Here is a 15,599-nt window from a genome sequence, read left to right as displayed (position 1 = left end):
ATCCAGCAATGGATCCCAACACAATCGACTCCCCCCCCCCCCCCCCCCCCCCCCCCCCCCCCCCAAACCCCAACAATAGATTCCCTGCTGCAACAGTGAACCACCGCAACAAAATATCACACCCAGTAACAAAATATCCACCCAAGCAACATTAGACCCCCCCCCAGCAACCAACATCAATAGACCCTCCAGCACACCCCATACTATTACATACATTCAGTGCTGGAACTGCTTTCATGCTGGAAAAAAAAGCAGTGCTTGGCACACCCAGAACTAGTGAAAACTTGGTTGAGGACACCATCTCTAAACCATTAAGGTTTTCAAGGAATAAAAATGTGAACCATTTGGCCTATGGGGTTCCCACTCTGGAAACAGCCCAGGCCAGCAAGTCTGGAACTGTCTCCAAGAAAATAAAAAAACCACAACAGCAATTGGTCTCTCCCCAAGATTTCTCTCGGGCTTCTACTCGCTGTGCCCTTGTATTCATGAATGCCTCCTTCCAGTATCGGCCAGACCCTGTACTGTTCTCAGCCCAATCCTCAGATGACTTTGCTCCAACTGTTCCTGCAGATTTGCTAGTTGGTTCCTCAGCTCTCCTTGGGCTGGAACTGCACAGAACCTCCTGCAGACTTCTCTGGATCGCCATGAAGGGCATGATATTATATTAATTGTGTTTGATATTCTTAAAGATGATAAAATTGATTGTTTTACAGAAACATACAAGAAAGTGATGAAAACAAATGACTGGAGGTAAGAATTCAACCACTTGGCAAATCCACTTTCTGGGATCACCTACCTGTATATTACATACGGTTTATATTAAATAATGCAATGTCTTTGAAGCTCCATTCTTCCAGATTTGTGTTTTGGGTTTTTAAACCGCTTCCATACCAGGCCAATTCTGGATTTCTCTCCTACATGTAAAAGTCATTTTTTCTTAATTATTTGGAACCCCCAAACAGAATATAAATATATATTTTAGAGACTCGAATGAAATTGTGGTCATTGCAACTTTTTGTCTCACGTTATTTGTGCAGCAATTTTTCCAACATTTGGTTAAAAAAGCTTAATTTAGTCTTATTATTTTTTTTTTTCCTAATGTGAAAGATTGTGTTACGCCGAGTAAATGGATACCTAACATGTCATGCTTTTAAAATTGTGCACACTCGTGGAATGGCACAAAACTTTGATGCAGTTTGATACTCTCCGTAGACGGCGTGTGTTTGAACAGTTTACACATGTGGACATAACATACGTGTGCATTCACTTCTGCCTGCGGCAACGGGGGCACTTTCATTTTATTTTTCACTTTTATTAGTATTACAAGGAATGTAAACCTCCCTTCTAATATGAATAGGGCATGACAGGTCTTCTTTACAGAGAGATCTGGGGTTTATAAGACCTCACATCTCTCCTCTAGCCTGGAATAAAAAAAACATTTAAAAAAATATCCTTCTCAGCCTTTGCTGTAGAAGGGGGGGGGGGGGGGGGGAACCTGTTTACATCGGCCTAAGGTCACAGACTGCAGGGGACCATCTGGTCCAGTATTCTCTATGGTAAACTTCTGCCGCTGGCCGATTTCATTCCTCGGCATCTACGATCACATGGGTGAGTTGGTGAAAACACTGGAGGGCGGTTGTTCTACAACCCACCTGTAAAAAAAAAAAAAAAAAAAAAAAAAAAAAAAAAAAAAAAAAAAATTTATGGTGCAGAATAAAGATATCTGAATGATGCTGGCAGCTGCACCCATCATTCAGATATAACCACCCAACTCCAGGACGTCGTATGACTTCCAGCGGGCAGGAAGTGGTTAAATACAAAGATTTGAAGATATGCCAACATGGGGAACTTGGAGGCCTGATGACCTTTCTTGTGGGGGTGGGAGATGGCTGGATAGATATTTTTCTCTGACGAGGGGTAAGTGCTTATGTGTATAATATGTTTCCTGCAATAATAAACCTTTTTTCTATCACATGAGGGACAATAGTCCTCTTTGAACCCCTGATGTCTCGCCTGTCCTCCGTTGAAGCTGATGGAGTGCAGATTGTTCTCCATTAACTTCTCCTCCGGCCACAGCATCCAGGGAATGTGGCAGCCAGACCTGGAAGGGATGATACTCCCTCCTGGGTAAAGGATATCAGAAAATGGAAGATGATCAGTTTGTCAGATCTGCCCCCCCCCCCCCAACTAACATATGACATGAGATACGTCGGTGACAGTGAAAGAGCTCAAGCGCTATTAAACCCCCCAACCAGAAATGTAATATATTGCAGCTTGCCAATCAATAGCTGTGACAGCTGCAGTCCCTTTTTTTTTTTTTTTTTTTTTTTTTTTTTTTATTAGTGATTCTGCCAGTGTCTAAACTTCCTTTTAACAAACCAAGCTGTCCGTATCTAACATGGGTCGCATTCAGCTGTGGTACTGCCCACAGAACATGACAGGAACAGTCATTTTTGCTGCGGATATGAATGTTCTCATCTTCCCACCCCCAACAATCATTTTTAAACAATTCAGGATTCCTAAGGGGGAGCAGGAAGGATTGGAGACCATGTGACTGCTATTGGTGGTCACATGAGTGGAAGCTGGTCCACCCACTACTGATCTTTAGCCTGGATCTGTCTTTGACAGTTGGGTCCTTGTGCTCAGTGTGTGTGGATCATGCTGTCAGCAGATTAACATTGGCTGCCAGTGAAGCACATATGCAGTGTGGGGGGTGTTGAAGCCCACCTCTTTTACCACCGCACATACTGTATTGGGTTGTGATGAAGGATTTAAGGGTGCGATTGGAAGGCTAAAAACACAGCTTGGCCATCGGTCTAAACCTGCCCTATAGAATTTCCAGATTATACATTTCACCCTCTCATGGGTTTAGCCATAGAGGTCCGATCCTCTGTACATGGTGACTGGACAGACTGCTAGTGTGCGGCTTCTTATCTTCTAGCACACTAGCAATTAGCAGTCACCATATACAAAAGATTGGCTTCAGCTTGTCTCCTCCAATCATATCCTTACACATGTTTCACCCTACCATGGGGTTTAGTCATGAAGGGTTTAGCCAGATCAGCCCATTCAATACGTATAGAGGATTGGATTGTCGTCTTAAAGCCACACCTCCCAACATGTTTCTCCCTTGCACAGCTTTAGTCAGAAGTCTGATCCTTTATACATGGTGACTGGTGTGTGGCTCCTTATCTTCCACAGTCAGTTACAGTGACCTCCCCAACCGTATTGGAGTCACTTGGCTGCTGTAAGCCGGTGCTCTTTACTATTTTTAGGGTCACAATGCTTCTACATCACTGCTGATTACTCTTCTGTGAAGTGTGGAGCACATCAGACTGGAGCACTAGTAAAGCTGGCTGTACACTAGAGGATTTGTGAATGAATGTTCTTATGCATGTTTGCTTGAACATTCATACTAATAATTCTTTGTACATATGACTGGAGAAATATCTTTTTGGAAGCACTTCGATGATGGAACTTTCTTAAAATGAAACATTTTGAACAAAATTCTCTTACTGTATGGCTGGTCTGACTCCTACTTCATTCATACCTCATTTCCTCCCTCGGGATCTCCTCCTCTGATGTTCTCCTCCATTCTCCTACATATAGAAGTTGTGTGTTTGTAGATCTGGATGTATGTTACTAATGCTGTTTTTTTTTTTTTTTTCTCTTTATAACAGTAAAAGATGGAGGTGTGAGAATCTTCAAAAGTAAGTAGTTGTGGGTTTTTTTTTTTTTTCCCCCTCATGTGAATGTTAAATTACTAATCTCCATTATTCTGCAAAAGAAACAGTTGTAGATTATAGAATTTTTGACTAATCTGTTAGAGGAATACCAGGTATTGCTTACAGCCAACAAGGTATTATGGGCTTTAAATGTATCTATCTTGAAAAAATAAAATTCCAATCTTCACCCCCACTTTGTCCTTTTATAATTGTCCCCCCTCTACCTACCTCCAAGCCTCATCCCTTGGTTCTCCGCTCCCAGTACCACCCCTTATACAGAATACAGACTTGCCTGTCCTGGAATCCAGTGGTCAGCACCCCAGCTGATGGTTTTTGTCGGGTGCTGCCTTTGCTGGTAAGGGAACCAGGCAGTTAAGTCTTGTGGCTTCACAAGTGGGTCCCTACTGTGCATGTGTGAAGTGTGCAGCGCTTCCTGAATGGTGCAGTGGGGGGAGGAGAAGGGGGCTGAATGTCTGCTGGAAGTGGGAGAGGGTACCTGTCAAGCAGGTACCGCCCCCCCTAAAGGTGCCAAAAGTGGCACTGGAGGGGGGGAAATGGGATAAGTGCTAAGTCAACTTTTGGGTGAAACTCCATTTTTAATAAGGAAAAGCGGTTAAAAAAAAGCTCACCCGTAGCTAGCAACCCCCCCCCCCCCCCCCCTCCTCCAGCAACAATGGACCCTCCCAGCAACAATAGATCCATCCCAGCAAAAATACTCCCGACAGACAGCAACTATGGACCCCTCCCTAAACAGTACCCACCCCCAGCAACAATAGAGCCCCCTCCAGCACCCCTTGCCATTTCATACTTTTGGTGCTGGAACTATGTTCCCCCACAATCCTGTTAAACTGTTGGTGCAAATGTTTTTCTTTTTAAACTCCCACTGCAATACTTCTCTGTAATTCTGTGTGTCCTGCAGTAATACATCTTCCCCCCCACTAGATGTCCCTAGTCTACCAGGTAGAATGACACCCCCCAACTTCATTCAATCTGTGATGCTGAGGGCATCCTGTGAGTGCAGGGTGTCTCCAACCCGCCCCTTCAGGGCAGAGAAAGGCTCTGTGGTTGATTTTTGTAAAGAATTTTACAGCTAGTTAGGTAATTTTCTGACCAATATCAAAAAACCTCCTCAGTGATGGTATTGAAGGATACGGTGATCTGTCATTTCAGTAATGTCATCCTGTAGCTATACTGCAATTGTAGTAATACCATGACATTCCTAGTAAACATTATGAGGTCTACCTATAAAAAAAAATCCAATGACCAAATGTGACCCAAATCTGCACAGCTCCAATGAAACATGCCGTATTCTGTGTTATAGAACCATCACCTATAATCATTAGCGCCATCTAATGGCCAAAATTCCTTTTCTTTCCAGATTGTGGTAATTAAAATCAAATGTCACATTATTGCCAATAGGAAGGCGCTTATATAACAGAATACATTTCATTGGAGCAGTGTGGATCTGTGTCATGGACCTTTTTATACATGGACTTTGAAGAAATGTAGTAATACAGCAAGATTTTTAATAAAGTCATTTCAAATTAGTATTTTGTGACCTTTAAAAAAGCACACCTTGATCCTATCACACCATCTATCACACAGATACTTCTTGGTGTTATATGCACGGATTTCACTGATTTTTTTTTTTTCCATTCATTTTATCCAGGAAGCTGGAGTTGGGTTTTTACTGGTCTAATGGAAGGTAAGGAGACTTCATCTTCTTCCATACACTGATCAGCTAATGGATGAGATAACATTATGACCACCCACCATAACCCATCGAGGTATGGACACCACCAGATCTCTGAAGGTTTGCTGTGGTATCTGGCCCCAATCCATCAGTAGCAGTAACTCTTTTGTCCTAGGTGGGACCTCCATGTATTGGACTCAATTGATTGAGATCTGGAGAATTTTAAGTTTAAGTCAATCAGTCTCAGATATGTAAGGCTGAGATCTTCTCCTCACCCCGCCCCCTTTTTTTTATATATATATATATATATATATATATATATATATATATATATATATAAATTTTTTTTTTTTTTTTACAAGGATATTTCTGCCTCCTCAGCTGAATTTTTATCAGAGAGGCCACACACCAATCAGCCCAGTGAATTCAGTATGGAATTGGAACAGCCTCCGCTCATCCTCTTAGGTCAAGGGTCTCAACTCTGTACACAAAGGGCCAGTGGGGGAAAAATTATGCCCCATCTTTGGTGTTGGAGGAATTGTGCCCTATCAAAAAAGCCAAAACTTTTGACTTAATGTTTGATCTTGTCCATCTTGAACAACTTGGTCTTATATACTATGCTTGGTCAACATTTACTTTGCTAATTGGGTTGCCAGCTGTCTGGCATTCACCAGGATACAAACCAGACTGTGGCCCCCAAACTTAGGCGTGCCTGGGCACACCCTAATCCCCCCGTGCAGTGCAGATTCCCTCTGCTGCCCAGGTTGCACACACCTATGCTCTCCAACTAACCAAGTACCACAACCATCGAGTGCATAGACCCCCCCCCTTCTTAATCCTGCCTCTGAGCTAGTGCATACATCAAAGTCCCTTACCTTTGTGTATCGGGCATTTTGGGACCATCATTTAAGGGGCAATGCTGGGTCTTCTGATGTAAGTGGGGGCTTTGAGCAGAAACCCCCTTACAATAGAGTTCCTTTTTTACACGAGTCCAGTGTTCCCCCTTTTTAGGAAAAAATGCAGTGTGCTGCTAAAGTGTTTGGGTTTGACTTGAAGAAAAGGTGGCAACCCCATTTGTTAGATATATAACATGATTGAAAACAAACTAAATGGTAATCTGCATTAACTGGCATTCATTGTAGTACATGTTGGCCCACCCTTTGCAGCTATAACAGCTTCAAGCCTTCTGGGAAGGCTGTCCACAAGGTTTAGGAGTGTCTATGGGAATGTTTGACCATTCTTCCAGAAGAGCAGTCGCTGATGTTGGGCGTGGAAGGCCTGGCTTGCGGTGTCTGCTCCAATTCATCCCAAAGTTGTTTGATCAGGCTGAGGTCAGGACTCTGTGCAGGCCAGTCAAGTTCCTCCACCCCAAACTCGCTCGTCCATGTCTTTTATGGACCTTGCTTTGTGCACTAGTGCACAGTTATGTTAGAACAGGAAGGGGCCGTCCCCAAACTGTTCCCACAAAGTTGGGAGCATGAAATTGTACAAAATGTCTTGGTATGCTGACGCCTTAAGAGTTCCCTTTTACTGGAACTAAGGGGCCAAGCCCAACCCCTGGAAGACAACCACACAGCGTTAACACTTGGCACAATGCAGTCAGCCAAGTACCATCCTCTTGGCAACCACCAAACCCAGACACATCCATTGGATTGCCAGACACAGGAGTGTAATTCATCACACCAGAAAACACGTCTCCACTGCTTCAGTGGCGGCATGCTTTACACCCCTGCATCCAATGCTTTGCACTTGGTGATGTAAGGCTTGGATGTAGCTGCTCGGCCATGGAAACCCATTCCATGAAGGTCTCTATGCACTGTTGTGCTAATCTGAAGGTCACACAGTTTGGAGGTCTGTAGCTATTGACTCTGCAGACAGTTGGCAACTTCTGCGCACTGTGTACTTCAGCATGTGCTGACCCCGCTCTATCATTTTACGTGGCCTACCACTTCATTGCCACTATTCCCAGTTGCTTCCACTGTTTTGGATCAGAACTAAAGTCCGCTATTATATCTACCCCTGATCAAACTATTGACTATAAAGCATGCACGCTCTGAGGTGATTACACTGACACCAGTTCAGAATAAAAAACTTCTGTTTTAATTTCCTTTTTTCCAGACTATTATACAATTTTTTTTTTTTTTTTGTTAAGGTTTAAGATAAGTCAGATAAGACTGGTGCATGCAAACCACAAATGTATAAGTACATATAGTGACAAAATATTGGCTTTAGCTGGGACATCCATGAGGAAGTGGCCATGTTCTTCTTTTTTAAACTGTTGGTGTTATGTTTTGAATGTGTTCTCAGAAGCAGGCGCAAACTTCTGTGAACTGTTGCAGTCCAGTTCCTAAGGAAGGGAAGGGTGAGCTTTACAAAATATCTGACTAAGTTTTAAGGCTGATAAACTGAAGCTGGTATGTCAGGCATCTAAAATGTGTGTGTGTGTGTGTGTGTGTGTGTATGTGTATATATATATATATATTTTCATTCATGATTCTCAATCACATCCATTACACCACTTTGTTTATAATACCACTAACAGTTGACTGTTGAATAGTTAGCTGTAGGGAAATTTCATGGATTGGTTGTCACCTGTGCAAAAAGTCTATCACAGTTCTACTCTTGAATTCACTGAGCTCCTGAGAGCGACTCATTCTTTCACAAATGTTTGTAGAAGCCATCTGCATGCCTAGGTGCTTGTGTGTTGTGTGTGGTGTTTTTTTTTTTTTTTTTTTTTTTTTTTTACACCTGTGGCTTCAGGTGTTCCAATCACCTCCATAGCCAATCTATTGGAGGGGTGTCCAGATACTTTTGGCATTAAGGTTTGAGGCATTAGAGATCCTTAGAGAAGATGCTGTAGGGGAGGTTTCAGGTCTCTTCTGTGATATCTGGGGCTCCCCTTAGTGGGTCTATACTGGAGCTGGCAGGTGCAGAGGAGGGATGTTGTCTACAGGAGAGGGTATGCTCCATGCTGTCCTCCCCGCCATCTTGTGCTTCCTCTCTGCCAAAGCCAGGAAAAATCAATCAACCTTTTGATTGTACAGGGTTGGGTTGTGGTGGATGGTTGTACCTTATTTATTTTTTGTCAGTGCCACTGTGTGAGGGGGCTATCAAAGCTTGGAGATTGCTGGAGAGAGATGATCCTGGACGGAGCTCCATGTTTAGTGGTCATTTACATTCATGGCCAGACCACACCCCCATCAATCTTCATGTGACATTTGATAAGTGTCATTATTTCAGAAATACAATTCTGCAGGAAAATGTCTATTCTTATGTGTGTAATATATATGTATGTGTATATGTAGTGTTGGTGATATTGATGGCATCTTGTTTTACTTTATCATAGGGGTCCCAGAAATATCCTGGTCTGAATTTATACAAGGTATGTAATGCAGACGATCCAATGTCGGTGTACAGCTTGTATAACAGTGTAAATTTGCTGTCCCCTCCAAAATAACACACAGCCATTAATGTCTAAACTGCTGGCAACAAAAGTGAGTACACCCCTAAGTGAAAATGTCCAAAATGGGCTTAATTGGCCATTTTACCTCCCTGGTGTTATGGGACTCATTAGTATTACAAGGTCTCGGGTGTGAATGGGGAGCAGGTGTGTTTATATTTGGTATCGATCTCACTCTCTTGCTCTCTCATACTGGTCACTGGAAGTTCAACATGGCAAAGAACTCCTTTGAGGATCTGACAAAAAAAATTGCTCTACATAAAGATGGCCTAGGCTAAACAATTGCCAAGCCCCTGAAACTAAGCTGCAGCCCGGTGGCCAAGACCATACAGCGGTTTAACAGGACAGGTTCCACTCAGAACAGGCCTCACCATGGTTGACCAAAGAAGTTGAGTGTATGTGCTCAGCATCATATCCAGATGTTGTCTTTGGGAAATAGACGTATGAGTGCTGCCAGCATTGCTGCAGAGGTTGAAGGGGTGGGGGGGGTCAGCCTGTCAGTGCTCAGACCATATGCCACACACTGCATCAAATTGGTCTGCATGGCTGTCGTCCCAGAAGGAAGCCTCTTCTAAAGATTATGCACAAGAGCCTGCAAACAGTATGCTGAAGACAAGCAGACTAAGGACATGGATTACTGGAACCATGTCCTGTGGTCTGAGACCAAGATAAACTTATTTGGTTCAGCTGGTGTCAAGCGTGTGTGGTGGCAACCAGGTGAGGAGTACAAAGACAAGTGGGTGTCTTTCCTACAGTCAAGCTTGGTGGTGAGAGTGTCATGGTCTGGGGCTGCATGAGTGCTGCCAGCACTGGGGAGCTACAGTTCATTGAGGGAATCATGAATGCCAATATGTACTGTGACATACTGAAGCAGTTCATGATCCCCTCCCTTAGGAGACTGGGCCGCAGGGCAGTTTTCAACTTGACAACCCCAAACGCACCTCCAAGATGACCACTGCCTTGCTGAAGAAGCTGAGGGTAAAGGTGATGGACTGGCCAAGCATGTCTCCAGACCTAAACCCTATTGAGCATCTGTGTGGCATCCTCAAATGGAAGATGGAGGAGAGCAAGGTCTCTAACATCCACCAGTTCCGTCATGGAGGAGTGGAAGAGGACTCCAGTGGCAACCTGTGAAGCTCTGGTGAACTCCATGGCCAAGAGGGTTAAGGCAGTGCTACCAAAATAATGGTGACCACACAAAATATTGAAACTTTGGGCCCAATTTGGACATTTTCACGCTTGTTGTCAGCAGTTTAGACATTAATGGCTGTTATTTTGAGGGGACAGCAAATTTACACTGTTATACAAGCTGTACACTCACTACTTTGTAGCAAAGTGTCCGATCTTTTCATGTGACAACACCAAAGAAATAAGAAGAAAATATTTACAAAAATGTGAAGGTGTACTCACTTTTGTGAGATTGTATGTGGTTTATTGCAGGAAATTTTTATATCGCATAATGGACAATAGTCCTATTTGAACCCCTGATGTCTCACATTCCGCCCCCCCCCCCCCCCCCCCAACTAACATATGACATGAGATATGTCGGTGACAGTGAAGGAGCTAAAGCGGTATTAAACTCCAAACCAGAAATGTAATATATTGCAGCTTACCAATCAATTGGCAGAGTCAGATGTAAAAAATGAATGCAGCTGCCACAAGTCTGTTCAACTTCCTTTAACAAACCAAGCTGTCCGTTTCTAACATGGGTCGCATTCAGCTGTGGTACTGCCCACAGAACATGACAGGAACAGTCCTTTTTGCTGTGGGCATGAATGTTCTCATCTGCTGCTTTTGCAGCTTAAACGCCTTCCCACCCACCCCCAACGCTCCTTTTTTTGAACTGTTCAGAATTCCCAAGAGGGAGCAGGAAGGATTGGAGACCATGTGTCCGCTATTGGTGGTCACATGATTGGAAGCTGGTCCACCCACTACTGATCTTTATCCTGGATCTGTCTTTGAAAGTTCGGTCCTTGTGCTCAGTGTGTGTGGAGCACGCTGTCAGCAGATGAACATTGGCTGCCCAGTGAAGCACATATGCAGTGTGGGGGTGGTGAAGCCCACCCTCTTTTACCACTGCACATACTGTATTGGGTTGTGATGAAGTATTTAAGGGTGCGATTGGAAGGCTAAAAACACAGCTTGGCCATCAGTCTAAACCTGCCCTATAGAATTTCCAGATTATACATTTCACCCTCTCATGGATTTAGCCATAGAGGTCCGATCCTCTGTACATGGTGACTGGACAGACTGCTAGTTTGTTACTCCTTCTAATAGCACACTGGCAATCGGCCCAGTCACCCATACAAAGGATTGGCTTCAGCTTGTCTCCTCCAACCACAACCTTCTTCAACATGTTTCACCCTACCATGGAGTTTAGTCATAAAGGGTTTAGCCAGATCAGCCCAGTCAACATGTATAGAGGATCAGATTGTCATATTAAAGCCACACATCCAGCACCTAAGATAGTGACTCCTCCCACCGGACCATAGTAAACTCCTACTTTCTCGAGAATTTTTAAAGTGAGGCACCTCCCTACCATACCTCAGTTTCCTCCAGCCCGGAGGGAGCATCTTTGGGAGGGGATTCAAAATCTTTGGTGCTCCTGAGACGGGGCTTCCCCCCCCCCCCCCCCCCTTTTTTTTTTTTTTTTTTTTTTTTTTTTTTTTTCTCTCTCCTAAGGAGCAGACATTCCCGGTTCATTCGGTCACTTCTGACGCCATTAAAGCAGGATCCGCAGAGACCTTTTTCTTTTGGAGGAGGGCCCTTTGGCAATGTGGAACAAGGTGCCCAGGTTGGATGCGGCCTTCTCCCAGGCCTTAAGATCCACAGACCTGTCTTTTGAAGACATGGGGGTTCTAAAGGATCCAATGGACAAACGCATGGATCTTTTGCTCAAGAGATCATGGCAAGAAGTCATGAGCAATTTAAAGCCAGTAATGGGTTAACTAGCTAAAATTGCATATAGTGGCAGATTACCCTAAACAGATTTTATATTCTTTTCCTACCCTGATCTCGGCTGTTTTATATTGCAGATGCCTCAGCTGAAGCAATTGTCAGCTAGATCAGCAGCTTTGACAAATTGTGCAATAGCTCTATAGCTAAAGACCTGGCCAGGTGACGTGACATCAAAAAGCAAGCTTTGTGGGATTCCCTTTTTGGCCCTCATCTAGTTAATATTCTAGACAGAACTGCCAATATAAAGGGGTCCTTCCCGGTCAAAGAAAAAGCAGGTCCCAAAAGGTGTTTTTTTTTTTTTTTTTTTTTTTTTTTTTTCTACCTTTAAAAAGCTTACGAGCAAGTTTCAGGGGAGAAGGAAAAATTGGTCCACACAAAAGGCAAAGGATAAAGGTGGAATGCTCTTCCGTCCTGCACAGGCAGAGAAATTGTAATGACGCGTCCCTCTGGGTGGGCGGAAGACAAGCGTTTCTTCTGCAGTGGTCAGGGATAACTTCAAATCTGTTCTGACCACTCTCTCTCGCAAGGCTACACTCTCTTGAGTTTACCCAGAGCCCCCCCAAGAAGGTTTTTGATGACCAATTCCACACGAGATCCATTAAGGGCCCTGGCCATGAAGTCCTCTCTAGAGGAACTGGTGCAGCAGGGTGTAGTAATCCAAGTGCCACTAAAAGAATGACAGGAGGGATTCTATTCTATTCTCATGTCTTCCTGGTAAGAAAATCAACAGGAAAATTTGGATTGATCCTTAACCTAAAGCCTCTAAATGAATCCATCAAATACAGGAAGTTCAAGATGGACTCAATTTTCTCAGTCAGAAATCTATTTACGCCAGGTTGCTTTATGGCGTCAATAGATTTAAAGGATGCATACCTGCATATTTCCTGCCAACCTGAGATACCTCTGGGACGTGGGGGGGGGGGGGGGGTGGAAGGTGTGATTTATGTACAGTTCAGGGCCTTACCCTTCAGTCTGTCATCTTCTCCCTGAATTTTCACCAAAGTGATGGCAGAAGCCTTAGCTCCGCTTTGTCTTCAGGGAATTGCTGTAATTCCTTATTTTTACGATCTGCTATTCTGCTATTTTTCGCCCTCTCAAAGGAGGAATTGCAGAGCAAGTTAGGCAAAGCACGCAGCCACCTGAATTCTCTGGGATGGATTTTAAAATATAAAAAAATCTTCCCTAGACCCATCTCAGGAGATTCGGTATCTAATCAATTCTGTGGAACAAAAGATATATATCTTCCCTTAGAGGGACAGGATTCACAATACGGTGTCGGTACTGCAGACCAACCTGCGGCTGACGGTAAGACAGGTCATGTCAGTTTTTTGTTCTGACTTCATCAATGCCGTCCGTTCAGTGGGCAAGGCTACACTTCAGGTACCTGCAGGCTTTTCTCCTAAGATCATGGGATCACAAATTGGAATCCCTAGAGATAGAGGTAAAAATTCCAACTCTGGTGAAAAGATCACTATGGTGGTGGAAGAGACAGGATATCGTAACAATAGGTTTAGTCTGGGCTTTTCCGGTAGAGAAGACTGACCATTGATGCCAGCTCCTGGGGTTGGGGGTCAACTTTGGAGTTTCACTAAGGGGATCTGGTCCAAGGAGACAACAAGGTCCTCAAACTGGAGAGAGCTCAAGGCGATCGTCTTATCTCTAAAGGCATTTGCTCAGGATCTTCACTCTCAGCATGTTCAGAAACTAATGGACAATGCCACGGCAATGGCTTATATACAGGCAGGGGGTACAAGGGAGCAAGTTACGCCAAATACTAGCCATGGAAATTCTTCGGTGGGCAGAAGGACACTTGCTGTCTCTATCAGCAGTCCACCTAAAAGGGACCCTGAACAGGGTGGCGGATTTCCTGATCAGGTACCTCATTTAGGAAGCAGAATGGTCACTGAACCCAGAGGTTTTCACTATGATTGTCGAAAAATGGGGGCAGCCAGAAGTGGACCTGTTTGCCTCAAAGGAAAATGCTCAGGTTTCTCATTCTTTTCCCTGAGGAATTACAACGGCTCACTAGGAACAGATGCTTTGGTGTATCCATAGAAATTCCATCTTTGCTATGCCTCCCCCCCCCCTCCATTCGAGTTAATTCCGTTAATAAGGAATTCAGAAGGAAATGGTACCAATCACGCCTTTTTGGCCAACAAGGGCCCAATTTTCAACAGTTTTGAGAATGACAGTCAAACCATGTTGGCATCTGCCCTTCAGGCATGATCTACTGTTACAAGGCCTGGTAAGTCATCCAGGGGTGGTTAATCTGGCACTCACAGCCTGGTATCTGAGGAGCAGCTCCTAAGAAGCAAGGGCTCTTCCAACTGGTTGATTGCAACACTAATGTCAAGTAGGAAAAAGGTGTCAAGGGACATTTATTCTAAGGTCTGGAAGGTTTATAATACATGGTGTAGTTCTTCTGCCCAGGACCCAGGGAGCCTAGTCTCCATTTTGGATTTTTTACAAAATGGAGCAGACAAGGGGCTAGCAGTTAGTACCCTGAAAGTGTAGGTTGCTGCGCTAGTAGTGTTCTTGGAAAGATCTGTGGCCTCAAATCCACTGGTAATCGGATTCTTTAAAAGCTCTTACGAGATCTAGACCAGCACCACTTGAGGCTTTTCCTAAATGGGATCTGTCAATAGTCCTGCAGTCTCTAACAGTCCTTTTGAACCTTTAGAAGAAGTGTCTCTCTGATATTTCACTTTTTAAGACAGTGATTCTGATTGCCACTGGCTCTGCACGTAGGATCAGTGAGCTAAACGCTCTTTCAATTAAAGAACCTTATTTGTCTATTTTTCCACATAGTTCTTCAAAGGACAGACCCAAAATTCTTACCGAAGGTAGCTATAATTGTGCTGAAGACATTGTACTTCTGAGCTAACCCAGCAGGGGAGAAGGTGTGTGTGTGTGTGTGTGTGTGGTTTTTTTTTTCTCCACATGTTGGGTGTCAAAGGACAAAGCTCTTTAGACATTCAGATTCACTATTTGTGCTTTTGGTTGCCAGGCTTCTACAGTTTAAGTGAGGTGGCTGAAATTATCTCCACTAACAGCATTTTGTGCACACTCAACCAGAGCACTGGTGGCCACTTGGGCAGAGCTGGTGCCACCCCTGAAAAGATTTGCAAGGCAGCAACGTGGTCATGTTTTTACACATTCATAAAACATTACAGGCTGGACCTCACATCTGCCAGCGATCAGGAATTTGTCAGAAAGGTCCTGCAAGTTGTCCCACCCTAAGGGGGTGAGTCTCTGTTATCCTCTTGTGCTGTACTGAAAGACACCTTGGGAAAAACCAATTTGGACTTGCCAGTAACAGGTTTTCCAGAAGTCTTTCAGGACAGCAACATCTCGCCCTATTGTTGGATTTACTATGCTGTGACTAACATGGTCCGCTGGGCAGAGTCACTATCGCAAATGCTGTCCTGAGACTTCTGGAAAACAAGTTACCAGTAAGTCTAACTTGTGTGTTTTTTTTTTTTTTTTTTTTTTTTTTTCCAGTCAAGGCACCCTTTAAAATTAGACTCTCGAAGCACCCCATTCTAAAATGTAAAATACTAAACTAGTAGTTCTACATATTGCAGCAACATTCTCACACATTGGACACCTAATGTTAAAGATTTATTCTTCCAAATCAAATATGCTTTTGCACACTGGTACTGACTAGTATGCCAAGGTTTCTCTTCTCCCTCAATTTCTAAACATCAGTTAGCTATTGTAACCTCCATGCTGAAGGAGAGAGGTAGAGGAGGGTCAAACAATG

The 15,599-nt window shown here is 43.9% G+C and overlaps 1 pseudogene; it reads left to right on the top strand.

Annotated features, from left to right (window-relative positions):
- The window catches only part of LOC141128966 (cytosolic phospholipase A2 gamma-like), a 47,269-nt pseudogene that overhangs the window by 15,768 nt on the left and 15,902 nt on the right, over positions 1 to 15,599 (top strand).

The sequence above is a fragment of the Aquarana catesbeiana genome, linkage group LG01, assembly GCF_042186555.1.
Source record: "Aquarana catesbeiana isolate 2022-GZ linkage group LG01, ASM4218655v1, whole genome shotgun sequence".
Classification (NCBI taxonomy): domain Eukaryota; kingdom Metazoa; phylum Chordata; class Amphibia; order Anura; family Ranidae; genus Aquarana; species Aquarana catesbeiana.
Note: the sequence above shows the minus strand (reverse complement) of the source record. Positions and strands in the feature narration are given on the sequence as shown.